We start from the raw sequence: 20610 nt of genomic DNA on the forward strand, positions 1-20610 counted from the left end.
TAATGAGGAATCGATAGATCGACGGAGACTGGATATGTTACCCTACGTTTCATGCGGTTTTGAAGAAAATGCGATTGATTCTTGTGAGAACTTGTGAAAGAGAGGCTAGGTGAGCTTTGGTACGATTTAACTTAGAATTAGGTAATAAAATGAGCTCCACGCTGGAAGCAACAAGTTGATGGAAGCTGATAAAGGGCCAAAGTTGCAAGCTGCACATGCACCACCGTTGCGGAAAGATTCTTATCACATATCGGGTGTTGTGCGAAGAATAATGTTTACCTTACCAAGTATAGGTAAGGCTAGCGAAAAGATGTGATCCTACCTATAGATAGAACGTCGAATCGCCTGCGTGGTTGTAAGCATAGCATCAAGAACGATGGCAAGAATGTCAGAGATAGTACCAGATGTCAGCATTGCGGTAGAATTGCGAATAAATGATATACAATAGTATATGGAACTTCGTCGACTAATAAGTGCGAGCAGAATCCAAGGAAAAGTATAAGATGTACCAAAATGGAGAGACCCTTATATGGGCATTCCTTTAATTAGATATTTCATTAGCGGATTAAGAGAATAGCAAGTAACTTATATAGTAATGATGACCAAATATTTGATTTTCAAAATTTTAAAATGAGATTTAGGAAAAGATTTTCTTAATCAACTTTCAGAAGATTTTTGCATAAAATAAGTTTTACAATTTGGTTGTCGAATTACTATTTAAGTTCTTGTTATTATAAACAGAAAATGACCTAAAAAGAAAAATGGATGTAGACTCAATGTTGTTAGTTCGAAGGACTAAGCAGACCCCCCAGCAGGGAGAAGGTTTAAAGTTTTTGTGAAAGACAAAAGTAATCTTTGTTTAAATAATATCAACAATTGAATGAACATGTTAAAATATTATTTACCCAATTCATGAAATTATAAAAATTTAACAAGATTTGTAATTCGAGTGGACAAACGATGATTGAAGGAAATAGAAGACTCTTTTAGACGATTGGCAAAGGATAATATTCCTAATCGACAAAGTTGAAATGTTGCGGGATCGATTGTTATTCTACGTGGCATAGAAGTAGTCGGAAGTAATAATTATAAATTTCATAGGGACTCAATTATAATCAAATCATTAGAGCATTTAATGTGGAGGCATTTCCAGACGACATTTCGAAGTCATAATGTGATCTAAACTGTGAATATCTCATTCGACTGGTTTTTGAAGGCATACGTAGGTGAAGCGTGGAAGGTGATCAACATCGACATTCCTTCTCTTAATACAATAACATATGTTCTTCTTGATTCTTGAATACATATGAGTCTCTTCTGTGGATAAATCATATGAAGCGAAGACGAAAGAAAATTTATTATATTCCTTCTGAATTGTTTCTCTTCTCAAATTACTGATTCCTGATTGAGACAAACAGTGTTGTGATATGACGCTTTATCGAAATTATGAAGAGTCGGGTGCGATGCCACCTAATCATGTTTTTATGGATAAAAAGCTAAGGTTATTATTTGCTATATTTATTACTAAGATTCGGGAGCTCAATGCCTTTAATGGCTGCTCTCGTGTATCGTAGCTTAATTCTGCCTTTACGAGATGCCTACGTATCTCTGTGAATTAGAGAATCAAGCCAAAAAACGTAGTTCTGATTTGTGGGGTGAGGCCCCTTATATAGATGTGGGAGTCCTTGAATTGGACTTGGTATAGGAGACTTGGTGGACAAGCCTCTGAATTAGGATAGACTTAGGAGTCCTAGGAAGTAGGAAGCTGATTCCTTATCCTTTTAGGTCCCCTTGAGGCTAATCTATAAGGATTTATATCCTTATCGGGACTCTTCTCAATAGCTGATTTTTCCCTTATTAATTAATTATGAAATTAATTAATAATCAGGGCTTTTGGGCCTTTTTTATTCCACCAAGCCTGATCTGGTCCATCAGGCTTAACCTTTCTGGTCTGAATATCATACATCTTCTTATTGGGCCTAGTAGCCCATTAATTATAAAATCAGGACTTATTTATCCCTATCATTTGCCCCCCAACTTTTGGGAAACATTGATCAGGTTTCGTAGAAGTTAAATCTATTTGTTCCCTTACAGGGTTTCATTTTTGCGTAAAGTGTGGAGCGACCTACACATTTACAATGAATCTTCCTTTTATTCAGAAATTATCTTAATTTCTAGGAATTTTTCCCTAATTTTCTGGGATTTTCCCTAATTTTCTGGGATTTTCCCTAATTTTCTGGGATTTTCCCTAATTTTCTGGGATTTATCCTTAATTTCTGGATTTTTCCCTAATTTTCTGGGATTTATCCTTAATTTCGGGATTTTTCCCTTAATTTCTGGGATTTATCCTTATTTTCCTGGATTTATTCCTTATTCCTGAAAATATTAGTATTTTTCAGAAATTATTTAAGGAATTTCCTTATTTTTCTGGATTTATTCCTTATTCCTGAAAATATTAGTATTTTTCAGAAATTATTTAAGGAATTTTCTTATTTTTCTGGATTTATTCCTTATTCCTGAAAATATTAGTATTTTTCCGAAATTATTTAAGGAATTTCCTTATTTTTCTGGATTTATTCCTTATTCCTGAAAATATTAGTATTTTTCAGAAATTATTTAAGGAATTTCCTTATTTTTCTGTAATTTTCCAGAATTTTTCCTTCCCTTTTTCTTCCTCTTTTTTTTTAATACAAATTTCGGCCAGGAATCCTGTTCGACCAGGATCCTGGTCGAATTATCCATCACTTTACCCTAGTCGACAGCCTTTCGAGCAGGAGCATTTCGAGCAGAAGTCCTGGTCGAATTTCGGCCAGGATTTCTCCTACTCTTTTTTTTTGAGCAGGGAATTTTCGGTCAGGATTTTGGGTCAGAATTCCTTGTTTTGACCGAATTAGCCACCTTTTGTTGCCCAGGTCGATGTAAGTTCGGGCAGGATCCATTCGACCAGGATCTTGCCTTGCTTTCTGGTCGACAGTTTTTCTGGTTTATTCATTCTCGATCAGAATTCTGACCATTTCTGTCAGGAACTAATATTTTGACCGATTTAAGTATCATTTCGTGCCTTGATCGAAGCAATTTCGACCTCCAGTATTTCGATCAGGATTTCCTCATGATTCCTGGTCGAATTGGGTCATATTCCTGATCTTTTTATCCACTTTTCCCTGGGCTTTATTTTTGGGCCACCTTCACTTAGCTGGGCCTTTATTCTTTTGGCCCATTATGACTGGATTTTGGGTTATGGGCTGTTAACCTTAAATATCTGGGCCCTTTTCTGGGCTTTTGTTTGTATTGGGCCCATATTTATTCAACTGGGCTTTTATTTTAAGCCCAAGCTCCAAATCTTTCTGGATTTTTCTGGATTCTTCCAGATTCTTCAAAAAACTCAAGTTTTCTTCTGATTTTTGCTAGAATTCTCTTGAATTTTCCAGGAATTTCCTGGATAATTCCAGAACCTTCCAACTTTTGGGCCCAAATGGGCTTTTTAAGGCCCATTACCCACTTTCTCTTCCTATATAGGTGGGGGGAGTGTGCATTCACTTCACACTCTTCACTCTTCACCTTAAACTTTCTAAACTTCTCCTCTCTCAAATCCCCTCCTTTAGCTTTCCAGGTCTTTTCCAGTCTTTACTAAATGGCTGACAAGAGTTCCGAGAGGGCGGCCAAGATAGCCTCGGCTTCAAAACGAGGTAAGGATATCGAGATCCGCTCTTCGTATATGTCTTTAATTGATATGATTAACACTAGGGGGGATGAATATCCCTCCACTGCACATCTCAACTCTTTTAATCATTATAATACTTGGCACAACATAGATTTCAATAAACTAAATGCTCGCTATAACGTCCTTCCTCCTCTTAGATTAGTTCCAGTCTCTGGTGGTGACCGTACTTGCCACTGGAGACCCGACACTCTCTTCATTTACACAGATGCCCTTAATGCTGGGCTTAGGTTTCCTTTTCACCCTTTTATTCCTCATCTTTTGGCTGATTTACAAATCAACCCGTGTCAGCTTCCTCCAAACGCCTGGAGGAACATTCTATGTTTTATGGTCTGCTGTCTTAGGGAGGGCTTTCCTCTTTCTGTAGCTGTTTTTAGGAAGGTCTTTCAGTGTTATAATAGTTCTTCCAGTATCTGTGGCTGGGTCTATGCAAGCAAAGGCCCAAAAGCAAACATATCTTTAACAGCGCCTCTATTCCTAATAATAATCAAAATTGGAGGAATAGTTTCGTTGGGTTACATTGGGAGAATGGTGATTGGGGCACACTTTTTCGATCTTCCTTCGGGAAGGTCAGTGATGGTAGCCTCAAATCCATTCACCTAACTCCTGAAGAAACTATTATCTATAATGGGCTTACTCAGGATGATGGCACTACCACCAGCTGGACTCTCTTAGAGGAGTTTTCCCTGATTCATGTGGGACTATCCTCTGTTTCTCAACAGGGTATTTTTCTTCCCTTCTCAACTTTATTTCATTTCATGCATTATTAACATCACTCATTTTGTCTTTTGCTTTGTTTCGCAGCTGCCAAGGAGATTAACGAGGACAATGTTCATCTGGTTGAAGAGACTGCTAGGATGAAGAAAGCTCGGCTCGCAGGCCTTGACACCCGGGGAAAGGCGACAGAGCCTATCTTCTTGAGAAAGCAAAAATAGCCTATGGGGGAGGCTTCAACTGAAGGAGTTGGGGGCCATAGTGCTCCTATCACTGCTGCTGCCCCTACTGCTACTGCCACAGGCGCCTTCCAGCCTCTCTGGGGATTCCGCCGAGGGGACACCGTGGTTGGTTCCACGAAACATGCTTGGGATTGGTCCTACCATAGCGTGACTCCAAAGGACTTTACTGATGTGGTGGCCACCCCTGACATTGAGATGATTAAGCTCATGGGAGCCCAATCTCTGGCTTCGGTATGCCTTCTCTCTTTTGAACTTATCTTTCATTCTTGTAGCATTTTCTTGCCTTATGCTTCGTTGATTGCTTTGTTTCAGTCTAACGCCTATTTTCAAGGCGCTGTGAGGCAAGCCGAGTCATGGAAGCGGGCTTCTGATAAGGCCGATAATGCCCTCAGGAGGCAACAGAAGAAGTATGCTACCCTGGAGAAGAAGCTCAAGTGCAAGGAAGAAGAACTCGGAGAGTCCAACGCCGAGCTGGTGGTACTTCGGGCGGAGAAGGATAAAGCCATAGACAACTATCTGGACTCGGAGGAGTTTGCCCAATCCATTAGGATTAGGGATGATTCAGTCTTTCCCGGGTTTTTTAGGACAGGTTGGGACACGGCCCTTGGGACCGTGAACGAGGCTTGTCCTGATATTAACCCGACGGACTATGTCTGCCCTGATGACGAGGCTTTGCTACAGAGGTTTCGTACCCGAGTAGTTGTCTCGGATCATGTTTCTCAGGATCCACTCCTTCCTCCTCCCGAGTCTTCTTCCAGACCAGCTGAGGACGATAGCTTTTCCTCCTCCTCCGAGACGACAGAGACATCCAGCGAGAGCGGAGAGGATGATGATATAGATGCCGAGGGCACCTCAGCTCCTTAGAGCTTTTTCAGCCCTGCATGGCTTGTCTTATTTCTGAGACTTTATTTATTGAACTTCTTGTAATATTTATTAGATCTATTTTATTTATCACCCTTCTTGCATCCATGCATTTGGTTTGTTAGGCCATAAACATTCATTGAAGAACTAATGAATTTTATAAAATTGTCTAGGATTCGTCCCTCACACAAGTCTTAATAAACTTCGTAATAAAACTAAAACATATAAATCCTAAGCAAGCCAAGCTTCAAGGTGCTTTTCAACCTACTCGCCATCCTGACGAGTGAGAATCGTATCCAGCTGCCCTACACATAATAAACCTTCAGGTTTTGTGCATGCCAAGTTCTCGGGACTTCAAAACCATCCATCGTCTCTAGCTTGTAAGTTCCTCTATCTTGAACACTCTTGACTCTGTACGGCCCTTCCCAATTTGGGGCAAGCTTCCCTTTTTGTCCTACACCAGATGCTTCTATCTTCCTCAAGACCAGATCGCCTTGTTTAAAAAACCTTTCTTTAACCCTTAGGTTGTAGTAGAATGAAGCCTTTTTCTGATATTCTACTATCTTTGCATGTGCCGTATCTCGCACTTCATCGATCAGATCCAGGGCTAACCTCTGCCCTTCCTCATTTTCTTCTGCATTGAAAGCCTGAATCCTTGGAGAGGAATATGATATCTCTACTGGAACTACTGCTTCTGCCCCATATGCCAACATGAAGGGAGTTGCTCCTGTCGTAACTCTACAGGTAGTCCTATAGGCCCATAATATGGGAAGTATCTCATCCACCCAATTATTTCTTGACTTCTCGATCCTTTTCTTTAATCCATCCAGGATTATTCGATTTGTTACTTCTGCTTGCCCATTAGCTTGTGGGTGAGCCACAGAGGTGAACCGTAACTCAATTTCATTTTCTTCACAATACTTCTTGAATTCCTCGTTGTTGAATTGTGTTCCATTGTCAGTGACGAGGATACGGGGAATTCCATATCGGCACATAATATTTTCCCACAGGAACTGTGCAACCTGCTTAGTTGTGATTTTGGCCAAGGGTTTGGCTTCAATCCACTTGGTGAAATAATCAATGGCTACAATCAGAAACTTCCTTTGTGCCGTGGCCATAGGAAAAGGCCCTAGAATATCCATCCCCCACATAGCAAAGGGAATAGGCGAGTTGATAGAGGTCAGCATCTCGGGGGGTTGTCTAACAACTGGTGCATGCTTCTGACAGCGATCACACTTCTTTACATATTGTTTGGCATCAGCCATCATTTCTGGCCAATAAAAGCCTAAACGGGTTATCTTATGAGCTAAGGCTCTGCCCCCCAAGTGTTGTCCACAAATACCTTCATGCACTTCCTCAAGAGCCAAGCGTGCCTCATCGGGCCTGAGACACCTCAAATAAGGAACCACGAAAGATATTTTATACAGAATCCCATCTATCAAAGAGTACCTTAGTGCTCGAACAGTTAACTTTCGTGCTTCAGTTGCATCGCTTGGTAACCATCCAGTTTGAATGTGAGCCTTAATGGGATCGATCCATGACGCCCCCAGGCCTATGGGAGCCACAAGCTTAACATCTATGCTTCGTGTCTTCAAAACACGGAAGTACACACTTCCTGAACTTTCTTCAATCTCAGATGAAGCAAACTTTGATAGTGCATCTGCTTTAGCATTTTCTTCCCTTAGAATGTGTTCAACATGACATTCATTAAATTGGGTCATCACAGCCCTTACTAGGCGAACATATTTAGCCATCGTATCATCCCTTGCCTCAAATTCTCCCTTTACTTGGGATATGATCAGCTTCGAGTCTCCACGGGCCTTTAAGTTTTTGACTCTAAGTGTTCCAGCTAGACCAAGGCCAGCAATCAGGGCTTCATACTCTGCCTCATTGTTTGTGGTTGGGAAGTCTAGCTTCATAGCATACTCAATTAAGAATCCATCAGGGCTTTGCAAAACCAATCCTGCTCCACTGGAGTTTGTTTTTGATGCCCCATCAAAATAGAGAACCCAATATTCTTTATCATCCTTCTCTTTATCCCCATTGTAGACTCCCTTGTCTTGAGGTATGGTATCTTCCTGCCCCCGACTTCTTGGTTGGGTATGGTACATTCCACCACGAAGTCAGCTAGTGCCTGGGCTTTTATAGCCGTGCGCGACTTATACTTGAGATCGAACTCTCCCAACTCTATTGCCCACTTAATCAGTCTCCCACTTGCCTTGGGACTATGAATGATGTTTTTCAGTGGCTGATTTGTTAGCACTTCAATCTGGTGAGCTTGAAAATAAGGACGCAGCTTTCTTGAAGCCATTACCAAGGCTAAAGCGAATTTTTCAATAGTTGAATAATTCAACTCAGCACCATGCAAGATTTTGCTGACATAGTATACGGGTTTCTGGACTTTCAGTTCCTCCTTAACCAACACCGCGCTCAAGGCGCTCTCTGAAACAGCCAAGTACAAGAATAAAACTTCACTCAGAACTGGCTTGGCCAACAACGGGGCCTGGCCCATATATTTCTTTAATTCTTCAAATGCCTTCTGATTTTCCTCACTCCATACAAAGTCTTTAATGTTCTTTAGTGACTTGAAGAATGACAAGCACTTGTCTCCTGACTTGGAGATGAATCGTCCTAGCGCAGCAACCCTTCCTGTGAGCTTCTGAACATCCTTGATAGTTTTTGGTGGTTCCATGTCCAGGATTGCCTTTATTTTATCAGGGTTAGCCTCAATTCCTCTTTTTAAGACCATCAATCCCAAGAATTTTCCAGATCCTACTCCGAAAGCACACTTCGTAGGATTTAACATCATCTTGTGGTACCTCAGGACCTCAAAAGCTTCCCTTAAATGGGCTATATGATCAGTCTTTACTAGACTCTTGACTAACATGTCATCAACATAAACTTCCATAGTCTTACCAATAAGATCCTTAAAAATTCTATTCACCAACCTTTGATAGGTGGCTCCTGCATTCTTGAGACCAAACGCCATAACAAGATAACAATAAACACCAAAGTCAGTGATAAATGATACCTTTGGAATGTCATCCTTATGCATTTTGATCTGGTTGTATCCGCTAAATCCATCCATGAAACTCAGCATCTCATGTCCAGCAGTGGCATCAATCAAAGTATCAATTCTAGGCAGCGGAAAACAGTCTTTGGGGCATGCATCATTCAGATCAGTGAAGTCTATACACATCCTCCACTTTCCATTAGCCTTCTTCACCATTACAGGGTTTGCTAACCACTCCGGAAATTGAATCTCCTCAATGAAACCAGCCTCTAAGAGCTTTTCTACTTCCTGTTTTATAGCCTCTTGTCTTTCCGGGGCAAAAAAAATTTTTTCTTTTATTTCACTGTCTTCCGGCTTGGATCCACGTTTAGCTTGTGAGTAATTAACTCCGGGTCTATGCCTGGCATATCAGCTGCTGACCATGCAAACATATCACTATTTTCTTGCAAAAATTTCACTAACTTCCCTCTAAGGGGCTCCTCTAATGTGGCTCCAATGAAAGTCATCCTCTCAGGATTCTTGGGGTCTAAAGGAACCGAAGCCAATTCTTCTGCTGGCCTTCCTCTATTCTCATCATTTTCTCGAACATCCATATCTTCAATAGGAAGAATCTGCCCCCCGACTCCATCTGCCCTCAAAGAGGCCACATAACATCTTCTAGCCATTTTTTGATCTCCTCTCTCTTCTCCAATCCCGTTTCGGGTGGGAAACTTCATGACTGAATGGTAGGAAGAGGGGACTGCCTTGAAGGCATGTATCCCTGTTCTCCCCATGATAGCATTATAAGTTGAACTAGCCTTTACCACCACGAAATCCAGCATCTGCGTTGCTTGCCTTGGCTCCGTACCTATGGTGGTTGGCAATTTGATTATCCCTTCCACAGGACATTCTACTCCAGCAAATCCATATATGGGCATGTCGGTTGGTGTCAACTGGGAGTCGTTATACCCCATCCTTAGAAAGGTGTCGTGGAGCAAGATATCCACAGAAGCACCATTATCCACAAGGACCCTCTTAACCGGGCTATTTCCTATTATCGGTGTTACGACGAGCGGGTCGTCATGGGGAAACTTCACGCCCTCTAGGTCGAAATCATCGAAAGCCAATGTTACTTCTGTCCTGGCCCTCTTCGGGGCTTCGCCAACAATATGCGTAACCTCCCTGGTGTATGCCTTTCTGGAATTTTTGGACAATCCAGCAGCAGTTGGACCTCCAAAGATCGTGTTTATCACAGGTCCTCGAGGACGTCGTGGTCCTCCAAAAATTGCATTTATAACCGGCCCTCTAGGTTGGGGATTCCGCCCCTGATCGTCTTGGTCCCTCCTAAGATCTTCAAAGTTCTTCCTTCCATTATTGTTTCTGTCCCCTCCATCTCCAGTATACTTGTTTAACCTTCCTTTTCGAATCAAAAACTCAATTTCATCTTTCAATTGCCTACACTCATCGGTGTCATGGCCAACATCCTTGTGAAACCTGTAATACTTGCTCGTATCTAGCTTGGCGGGATCAGCCTTCAAGGGCTTAGGCCAGCGAATATCTCTATCTTTCTCAATCTCCATCAAAATCTGACTTCTAGGAGCACTCAGCTTAGCGTATTCAGTGAACTTTTGCCCAGGTCCTCCCTTCTTGGGGGTTGAATCAGGGTTTTGTTCGGTTCTAGGATATTTGTCCTTAGCGATATACTCCAAATCAGTTTTTCGTTTCTTGCCTCCAGTGGGCTCATTACTTACTACGGTCTTTCTTATGCTTTCTTCAACCTTGATATACTTCCCTGCCCTCTCTTGGAGTTGTAACATGTTTTCAGGGGGACGTTTGGCCAAGGACATCTTGAAAAACTCATCCCTAGTTCCTTGTTGCAGTGCTATCATGGCTACCTTATCATCAAGGTCTGGGACTTTTAAAGCCTCCTTTGTAAAATGATTCAGGTAATCCCTCAAGGATTCCTTAGCTCCCTTGCACAAGACTCATAAGAGATGCTGAACTTTTCTCATGGACTCTTCCACTGATGAATTGCTTAATAAAAGCCTAACTTAATTCTCTGAACGATCCAATAGAATTTGGGGGTAGGCGACTGTACCATCTTTGAGCCATACCCGACAGGGTTTGAGGGAAGGCCCGACACTTTATAGCATCATTCACGGGTTGCAGCAGCAGTGCATTAGAGAATGTCCTAACATGATTAGCGGGGTCTCCCGTGCCATCATAGGCTTTGATAGTGGGCATCTTGAATTTCCTTGAGATATGGGCATTCATTATCTCTTCTGTGAAGGGTGGAGTTGGATCATCAGGATATCCAAGGGGAAGGAGATTGCTTGGATCAGTTCTTGGGACAGCAGCCCTTCTTCTTATCGGACCATCCAGGTCTATGATAGGAGGAGGATTTCTCCCCCAAGGAGGTATGTGGAGTCTGGTGGCCTGGTGAGCCTCCAAATCACGCCTAAGCCTTTGGATTTCAGCCTCATGAGCCCTGATCCTTTCCTGCACTTCTTGGGGATTCGCCCCTGGGGTGCTTTGGGGGCGTTGCCTTCCATCGGCCATTGGCTCTTTTCTAGGACGCCTCCTTCTCGGGGCCACTTCATCATCCGAAGATTCGGAGTCTCTCTCAGTGTATGGACCAGAAAATTCCCGATCCTCAGGGATAGGACCCAAACCTCGTATATAGGGGGGTGACCGCCCTCGTGCTTCGCTTCGCCCAGCATATCCGCTTCCTCCAACCTCAGGGTGAAGGGACATCCCATAAGGGGGGTTAGTAGTAACAATAGTTGAATATTCATACCCGACGGGTCGAGAATTCACAGGTATATGTATTTGTTGAACTTGAGGATTCGTACCTTGAATCGGGGGAGTTGTCCCTGGTAGCCGGGGTTGAGTTGCCCCTGTCTGGGCTTCCTCCTGAGTAGATGCATAAGTTGAATGGGGAGGAACCTCCACGGTTGATGAAATCACCTGGGTTGTCTCTGATGGTGTTCCTTCCTCTAGAGCTCCAATTGTTCTTCGTGTTCTCGCCATGGTTGTTGTTGTGGTTCCCACAGACGGTGCCAAATGTTATGGATAAAAAGCTAAGGTTATTATTTGCTGTATTTATTACTAAGATTCGGGAGCTCAAGGCCTTTAATGGCTTCTCTCGTGTATCGTAGCTTAATTCTGCCTTTACGAGATGCCTACGTATATCTGTGAATTAGAGAATCAAGCCAAAAAATGTAGTTCTGATTTGTGAGGTGAGGCCCCTTATATAGATGTGGGAGTCCTTGAATTGGACTTGGTATAGGAGACTTGGTGGACAAGCCTCTGAATTAGGATAGACTTAGGAGTCCTAGGAAGTAGGAAGCTGATTCCTTATCCTTTTAGGTCCCCTTGAGGCTAATCTATAAGGATTTATATCCTTATCGGGACTCTTCTCAATAGCTGATTTTTCCCTTATTAATTAATTATGAAATTAATTAATAATCAGGGCTTTTGGGCCTTTTTTATTCCACCAAGCCTAATCTGGTCCATCAGGCTTAACCTTTCTGGTCTGAATATCATACATCTTCTTATTGGGCCTAGCAGCCCATTAATTATAAAATCAGGACTTATTTATCCCTATCACATGTGTTGTATGCCATATAGTATAAAAGACTGGCCATCTTGAGTATGAATATGGTTGTCTCATTCACATCTAAATCTTCACTCATTCTTCTTCCTTCAATTTACTGAATTACAAATTTTCCCAATCATTTGTGGCATTGTTATTCCTTATTCAGTTTTCAATCAAAGTCATATTCGCAAACTCTCCTCTTGCATAGAGTCTATTCTCTGACGCTTTCAAAAGAAATGAAATAGTGTGGCACGTGGAATCATACAACAAACATAGATACGACTGCAACCCGATAAATGATGGACATCTGCAGGTAAGGAAGAAGGAATTCATCGATAACATGGACGTGACGAAGGCATCAAGTCAGACAGTTGTTCGTGTTACGATAGATTGCGTAAACATTACGCGCTTCAAATCAGAGGATTTTGACATGAAATGAATGGTTAGTAAATCGTAACAAATAAATTAGTTATAAAATAAAGCAGTAAGGCTGTATCCAAAGCGAACGAATGTCGGGCAATAATCGGAGATCAAGGGAATTCTGAACACTGAATTAAATAGGCAATTAATATGTGAAGCATCCCTTCGTCACAGAAAGATATTTGTCGTGAAGATTCAAGATTAAAGAAATCTTAATTGCAAACAAACTTTGAACGTGTTCTTCAAGAAATTGTGAAGTTCTCTACCTTGAGTAAATAAGTTATGATAAATTTAATACCCTTAAACGAGTCGGTGACGAGAGTTCGATAGGAGAACATAAGTGGAGATAAAGTAATGGTGATTCGACTGTGAGACCTTTTAAGAAATAATGAACTGATGATGGAGTTTTCACCCAGTTGTGACGATGATAATTAAGACCCTGCGTGGTTATTGAAAGATAAACAAACTCACTAATAAAATTGAGTGTGTATTGTCAAAGAAGGAGTATTGGTGTAGTTCGTTGAAGGATGCAGCATAATTTTTAAAATTAACTATACTCAATTAATAATGGTAAGAGATAAGTTAAAAGACCTGCGAAATAAAATTTTGTAATATTCGGAAAGAACTAAGAAAAGTGTGGTTATATTAATCATTGTTGGTTTAAGACCTTAGTCCCATTTCAAAAAGATATATGTTATGCCAGTTAATCATACAAATGTTGGTCAGAATGATATAGTTTGAATTATGGTGAATGGATGAATTTGGTTGATGGAAGTGGATGGATATGATTGTGGACGATTTGGTAGATTGATGGTGTCGGCTTGAGTCCGATTGGTAGTCAATGATATAGGGGAAGTGCTGCCCAGATTTTCAGAAATTACCCTACATGTAAGGATAAGGAAGTATATTATCGTTCTCATCAGTACTCCAAGTAACTACGATCTCGGATCTTGAGAAAGTTTGTTGTGCATATGTTGTGTACTTGATGATTTCATGAATAAAATACCTTGGTAGATTTTACTTAGTGAAAATGTAGCACTCGGCGGATAAGGATTATAGTCCTGACGGATAAATCATTTTAGTCCCGACGGATGATGAGTTATTATCCATCGAGTGAGTAGCTTATGTAACAATAAGTTTGCAGCACATTTCTGCATACACATTGTTTAGAATCTGTAGTAGTACTTAAGTCATGTTGACTTTAACTAGATATGAAGAATAGGTTGATTAATTGTACATAGATGATGTCTTGTAATTCTGCATAAATGAAATGGAGTCAAGTGCCTGATTGCTACCCGACGGATAAACATCAATGAATTCGACGGATGATCAACAACCTGACGGATGATCAATAACTTGACGGATGATCAACTGCAAAAATGCCAAGGATGTTTGGGATACAATACAGATCATCTGTGATAGCACTGAGCAAGTTAGAGAAAACAAGATGCAGCTACTGATTCAGCAATATGAGCATTTTCATAATGAAGAAAGTGAGTCTCTCATTGACATTTTTAGTAGGTTTTAAAAACTGCTAAATGCTCTAAAGTTGCATGGAAGGGTCTATCAGACAAAAGACTCCAATCTGAAATTCCTTAGATCTCTTCCAAAGGAATGGAAACCAATGACAGTCTCATTAAGAAACTCACAAGATTATTAGGAGTTTACTTTGGAGAGACTGTATGGCATCCTGAAAACTTATGAGCTTGAAATAGAGCAAGATGAGAGGATGGATAGAGGAAAGAAGAAAGGAGGGTCCATTGCACTAGTTGTTGAGCTAGAGAAAGAGAAGGAGATGAAGATGGAAGCTGTTGAGTCAACTTCAAAGGTCTGTGAAAGCAAGGGCAAGGGGCTTGCAGTAGAAAGTGAAGATTCTTTTAGCCAAGATGACATGGAAGACATTGATGAACATTTAGCATTTCTTTCCAGAAGATTTGCCAATCTCAAGTTCAAAAAGAACTTTGGAGCAGCCAAGCCAAATAGAAACATGGTGGATAAATCAAAATTCAAATGTTTCAAATGTGGCTTGGCAGGGCACTTTGCCAGTGAGTGTCTTTCGACAATTTATTTCATTTTTTGTTCCTTACTTGAACTAACTGTAATTGCTAATAAAAGTTGTAGATAGAATATAGATAAGATAAAGAAAGAGAAAGAAATACTTTTTCACTGGTGGTAAGCCTGGTAGTTCGTCGGGAAACACATCGGGAAACTCGTTAACTACAGGAATATCTTCTATGTTGGGGCTACCTTTTTCTGAATCCACTACATAAGCTAGGAATGACTCACAACCTTTTCTAAGTAGCTTCTTAGCCTGAACGATTGTAAGAAATAGTTGCTCTTGCCTCTGCCCCTTAAATACTACCTTCTCTCCACTCTTCGTCTTTAAATACACTTTCTTGGTCTTACAATTAATCTGAGCGCTATTTTCTCCTAACCAAGCCATGCCTAAAATTATGTCAAACTCTCCCAACTTGAAGAGTATCAAGTCGGCTGAAAACTTATACCCCGAAATATCAATCTCACACTTTGGACAGAATTGATTCACAGGAATCTTCTCTTGGTTCGCAATTACCATATTTACTACCTCACTCATAATCGTTTTAGCACATTGAAGCTTATCAACAAAAGATTCTGATATGAAAGATCTTGTTGCTCCCGAATCAATCAATACTTTAGCTTTGACATTATTGAGTAAAAGTGTACCTGCTATCACCTCAGAATTCTGAACAGCATCCTTCATCTTCAGATCCAATGTCCTTGTTGTTGCTTGCGGGGTTGGTGTAGGTGGTGGAGGTAATGCCAATACCTCAACTGGCACGCTCGCACTGGTACTTGCCAAGTTCATCAGAGCTTTGACTGGTGCGGTTGCCTTGCACTCCCTAGCTATGTATCCAGTCTTCCCACACTTGTAGAACATAACTCCTGGCTTCGGCATCTTGCACTTATTCGCCAAATGTCCCTTCTGATTGCACCTATAGCATGTCATGCTCAACTTATTACATAATCCAGGGTGCCTTCTTCCACAGTGCTTGCATTCCGGTCTCGGGAACTTATTTTCTCCAACTTGCCTTTGGCTCGCCTGATTGTTCCCCTTCGATTCTTGCCTTTTACCCAAATTTCCCTTCTTTTGAAAATTTCCGCCCTTCTGGAATCCGATCCTCTTTACATTCCGATCTTGTAAACTTCCAGCTTCAGACTTTTCTCCATAAAATGGAACCTTCCTCTTCTTGTTATCTCTTTCCTTCCTTGACTGCATCCCATTATTCTCAATCAGAGCAGCTTTCTGAACTACTCCCGCATAAGTTTCAAGCTCAAATATAGCCACTCTATCTCTGATCCAAGGCTCTAATCCTTGCTGAAATTTCTTCACTTTTTCCTCCTCGGTGCTGGTATACTTGGTCACAAACCTTGACAACTCAGTAAACTTCTTTTCATACTCTAGTACAGTCATGTTCCCTTGCTTCAGCTCCAAAAATTTAAGCTCCATCTGATTCTGCATGTACTTAGGGTAATACTTGTCCAGAAATAACTTCTTAAATCTCTCCCAAGAAACCTACTGAGTGACTTCCATAGCTTTTACTGATTCCCACCAATAGATGACTTCACCCTTCAAGAAGTAAGTAGCATGCAGCGTCTTCTGATCGTCTCCTAACTATACCAACTCAAAAGCCCTTTCCATTTCCTTAATCCATGTGTTAGCTATTACTCGATCAGTGGTATCATGAAATGCAGGTGGTTTCACATTCTGAAAAGCCTTGAAAGTGACAATTTGTCTAGGTGGTACTGGTGGTTCAGGTGGTTGGTGTGGTTCACGGTTATCTTGGTTTTCAATTCGTTGTTGAAGAGTTAGTTGTTGTTGAGCTATAGCATTGGTTTGCTGTTGCAAAGTTTCCAGTAGTCGAAGAATATTTGGGTCTGTGGTGGATGTGGTTATTGGGTTCTTCTTTTTGGGAGGCATGATCCTGAAATAAGAGTTATGTCAAAACAGATATGAACAATTCGAGGGTATCGCATGGCATTCTTATTTACATATGAGGTCAAGTTTCAAATTAAGCAGATATGGTGAAGCATATAAAAGCGTATAATAACAGTTGAGAGCAAATGGAATGATAGAGCATAATTATTGAAATTTAAAGGTCACAATACATAGGATTAGGACAAAGTCTGATTCTAGGAATAACAGGCTTAGTTAAAGGAAGTAACGGAAACAACTGGGAATTCTACGGAGTCTGATAATACAACAACATGAAAAGGTAAATGGAAAGAACTAAGGCTCCTCTCCATCTGAACGGGGCTTGGAAGTCTTTTCCTCTCGAAGCGTCTTCACAATCCTCTGGAGCTCATCCGCCACCATCTGAATGATATACTGGCTGGTGCGGTCCCGGTGCGCTGGCATCACCTCAAGCTTGGTGTTGACGTACTGAACCAAGGTCTCAAGTCTCGCAGTCATCTGCTCCTTGGGCTTCCCTTCGTAGTTTCGGCTGTCCGGGTACACGTTCTTCAGTCGGTCTATCAGTCGGTCGTACTTGCCCTGAAGTATGTCGAACTCGCGCCTCAACTCAGCATACACAGTGAAAGCAATAGTGTCGTCCGACCCAGAGGATGACGAGGAATTCGCCATTTGTTGACAACCAATAAGAGGAGTATTAATAATAAATTTACTTAACCTACTCTCTCGCATAATACCTATAACCTACACACATATCCTATAACCTATTTGAGCTGTCCAGGGACTCTAAACCGTAACTCTGATACAAAAACCTGTCACACCCCAACTTTACCAATAGTTTAAATATAACTATTACAACATTTTAAAAGAAGTAAACATAACCAAATCCAAGATCTTACAGTTTAGGGTTCGGAACCGCCCAATACTACCATCTATTACAACTATTTTTAAATAGCGAATCCTCACACAAAACTACTATCTCTTATTCTACCTGAGCTCGAACATAAGTGTAATAATCCCAATTTTTGGGAAATTTTTGAAACCCTTATGAATAGTGTTTTTGCTGAATGAGAAAACTTTTCATGCCACACTATGTAGGGGTTCTGATATGGATATTCTGAGATTTTATTAGTACTTTATATGGGATATAAGTGTATGTAAAGATCGTCAGAATCCAAATCCGAACACTTTGATTTTTCCCAGAAATCCAATAGATACGGAAAGAATTGAGTATAAGGTAACAGGATAAAAAGGATTTAAATTAAAGGATTATAAGAGAGGATCATAAAAGGAATACAATATATTGAGAAAGGTTAAGGGAACCCAAGTAATAAGATCCCGGGTATGATCCCTCAAACTATAAACGAAAACGAAAGTTAAGCGAACCGTATAACAGATCAGCGGTCATTAGGCAAACGATTAGGAAGTTAATCAAGGGGATTAGTGGGGATGATGTCATCCAACCAATAGAAAGAGGACAAGGAGGGGAGGATGACATCATGAGGATGACACAAGCATGGCATGGGAAGGAAGGAGGTGTGGTTGAATGAGAACCACACAAATTCAAGGGCAACAAGGTAATTGACTAAATCAAACACAAAAACAAAGCAACCAAGCCAAGTAAAATCATTTTCATCAAAATCAAAAAGAAACCAAGGCATTGTTCTTCATGCTCTCGGCCAAAACAGAACCAGAACACTAAAACTGCTGTATCTCCTTCATTTCTCACTCAAATATTGTGTTCTATAGCTCACTGGAAAGGTATTGAGATGGCCTACAACTCTTGTTCACAAGTCTCGTCCAAATAATCATGGTAAGACCCTCATGTTTACAGTTCTTTAAATCGGACTTTTAGAAACTTCAAAGCCTAACTTTGTGTTCTTGATTTCTTTGGAAAGATCAAGCTTGTAGGAGGCTCCCTAAGGCTTCCTAGCAACTTAACACCTCCCAAGGAAGGTATAAAATTCAAACCCTAGCCTTTACTTTATTTGTTAGTAAGTTTAATGGTTGGTGTTGTGAAATGAGAAGCATGGATTGTGATTATTAGTAGTTTGGTTTGATTTGGAAGTGTTTTGGTAATTGAAGCTTGATTATAGTTCATAGGTCTTGATTGTGGTTGTTTGAGTTGAAAACCTTGGAGATTATGGACTGATGTGGTATGGTTTAGGTGAAGTTTTGTTGTATTGATGGTTATGAGTTGGTTGGTGGTTAATTGGAGTAGTTTAAACATTGGTAATCGCGTAAACATAGTCGTCGTAACGTCTGATTTTCTTTGGACTATTTTTGTGCATAGCATTAGGGCCCGAGAACCCCCTGATAGATTATGACCACTGCTATGTTTAGATAGCTCATGTTACGAGCTTCGTTTTGATATGTAGTTCGTTCGATTCCGATGCACGGTTTAGGAGAAACGACCGTTTCAAGTAACGGCGTTTCGTGAACAAAACTTTTCCCCTCGCCTTACTTTGAAGCATAGGTTAAAGACCAAAAAGGGTTAATTAATGCATGAAACATTTATGGTAAGTGTGTTAGGCAGTTGGTAAGACACTCGCGAAGGAATCGCCTTAAAACTCGTAAAGGTTAAATTATTAAAAATGGTGGAGCCGAGGGTACCCGGGTGACTTAAGCAAATCAGTAAGCGCAAAACGAGCGTTAGAGTCTGAGTTGGTTAGAGTATAGATTTACAAGTGACTTTGGTTTAATTCTAACTTACTTGTTGCTTATAGGTTACCAGACTCGTCCCGAGCCATTCGTAACCCCCAGTCGCTCAGGTAAGTTTTCTACCCGTTATACTGGTGTTGTGATGAATATATGTATATGCATTATCTTGCGATAGATGCATGTTGGTTAATTAGCAAATGTTGCGATATATTGAAGCATGCTGATATAGTATATATATGCATGCCTGTTTCGTATTCTTGCCACATATATCTGTTGGTTCAGTTGATAATAACTATGCTAGAGAATAGCGGTAACTTGCATATACCCTTAGTATAGGGACCCAAAGGTGAAAACATTTTCTAAAACCGGGAGTCGAGGATCCCGAGTAGATTTTATATATATATATATTTATATATATATATATGGTTATAGTTTTCAAAACTATTAATCGAATAAGGTCTATTCGATAACTTTATTTTATTAATGAATATTATCTTGAATATTCATTCGAGGGCTTATGACTCCTTTTATTTTATTAATTGAATATAATTTGAATATTCATTTGAGGATGTATGACTCCTTTATTTTATTTAATGAATATTATTTATAATATTCATTCGAGGTATTATGACTCCGCTTATTACTGAAATATATTCTTTATTTTATTAAAGAATAAGGTGTTAATAATCAAACTTATTTTCGATTATTCAAATAAAGATAATACTTTCATATAAGTGTATCGTTGGTTATTTAATACCCGTTTCAAGTATAAGTTTTAAAACTTCTACTTCAATTATTTTTATAAAGATTATTCTTTATGGGAATATTATTTAAATAATAATATTCAGATATTTTCAAATATATCGGGACTGATTTATTTCATTAAATCAGCTTTACTCCAAACATTCTTAAAAATGTTTTCGAGTCTTCAAAATGATTTTAAAAGTTAGAGCGGATCCCAAAACTCGTTTTCCAATTTAAGATCTTCCTTTCGAAGGAGACTTGAATATTCGCTCAAAAATCTTGGGGATCCGGATCTGTGGTGTATTTTATATTCGCAACATGGTTGCTGTTTTGAGAAAACAATTTGATTACTTGCCCAATGTTCGGGAAGTAAGTCCATCTGATTGAGTCGGCATAAGCGACAGGCCGGGGTACGGTCTATAAAGTGTAAGTGGCTGGGTGGCAGTCCATCAACGCGTGAGTGGCCGGGTAACGGTCTAGCGTGAGGTCCTAATGCGGCCAGGGTGATGACCGGTGAGGAATTCATCCATCTACAGTAGAAAAGGTTACTTATTGGTATCTTTGCCTGATCAGCAAGATATCTGGTTTATGCCAAAATTCTTTTCCTTCCAAATTCATTGGATATTGCAACTCTGTTCATACTTTACATGACAGAGGTTTTCAGGAAATGTATGGGAGATATATATGAATATATTTATATATCGGGACTTA

The sequence above is a fragment of the Apium graveolens genome, chromosome 4 (genome assembly GCF_009905375.1).
Source record: "Apium graveolens cultivar Ventura chromosome 4, ASM990537v1, whole genome shotgun sequence".
NCBI lineage: Eukaryota > Viridiplantae > Streptophyta > Magnoliopsida > Apiales > Apiaceae > Apium > Apium graveolens.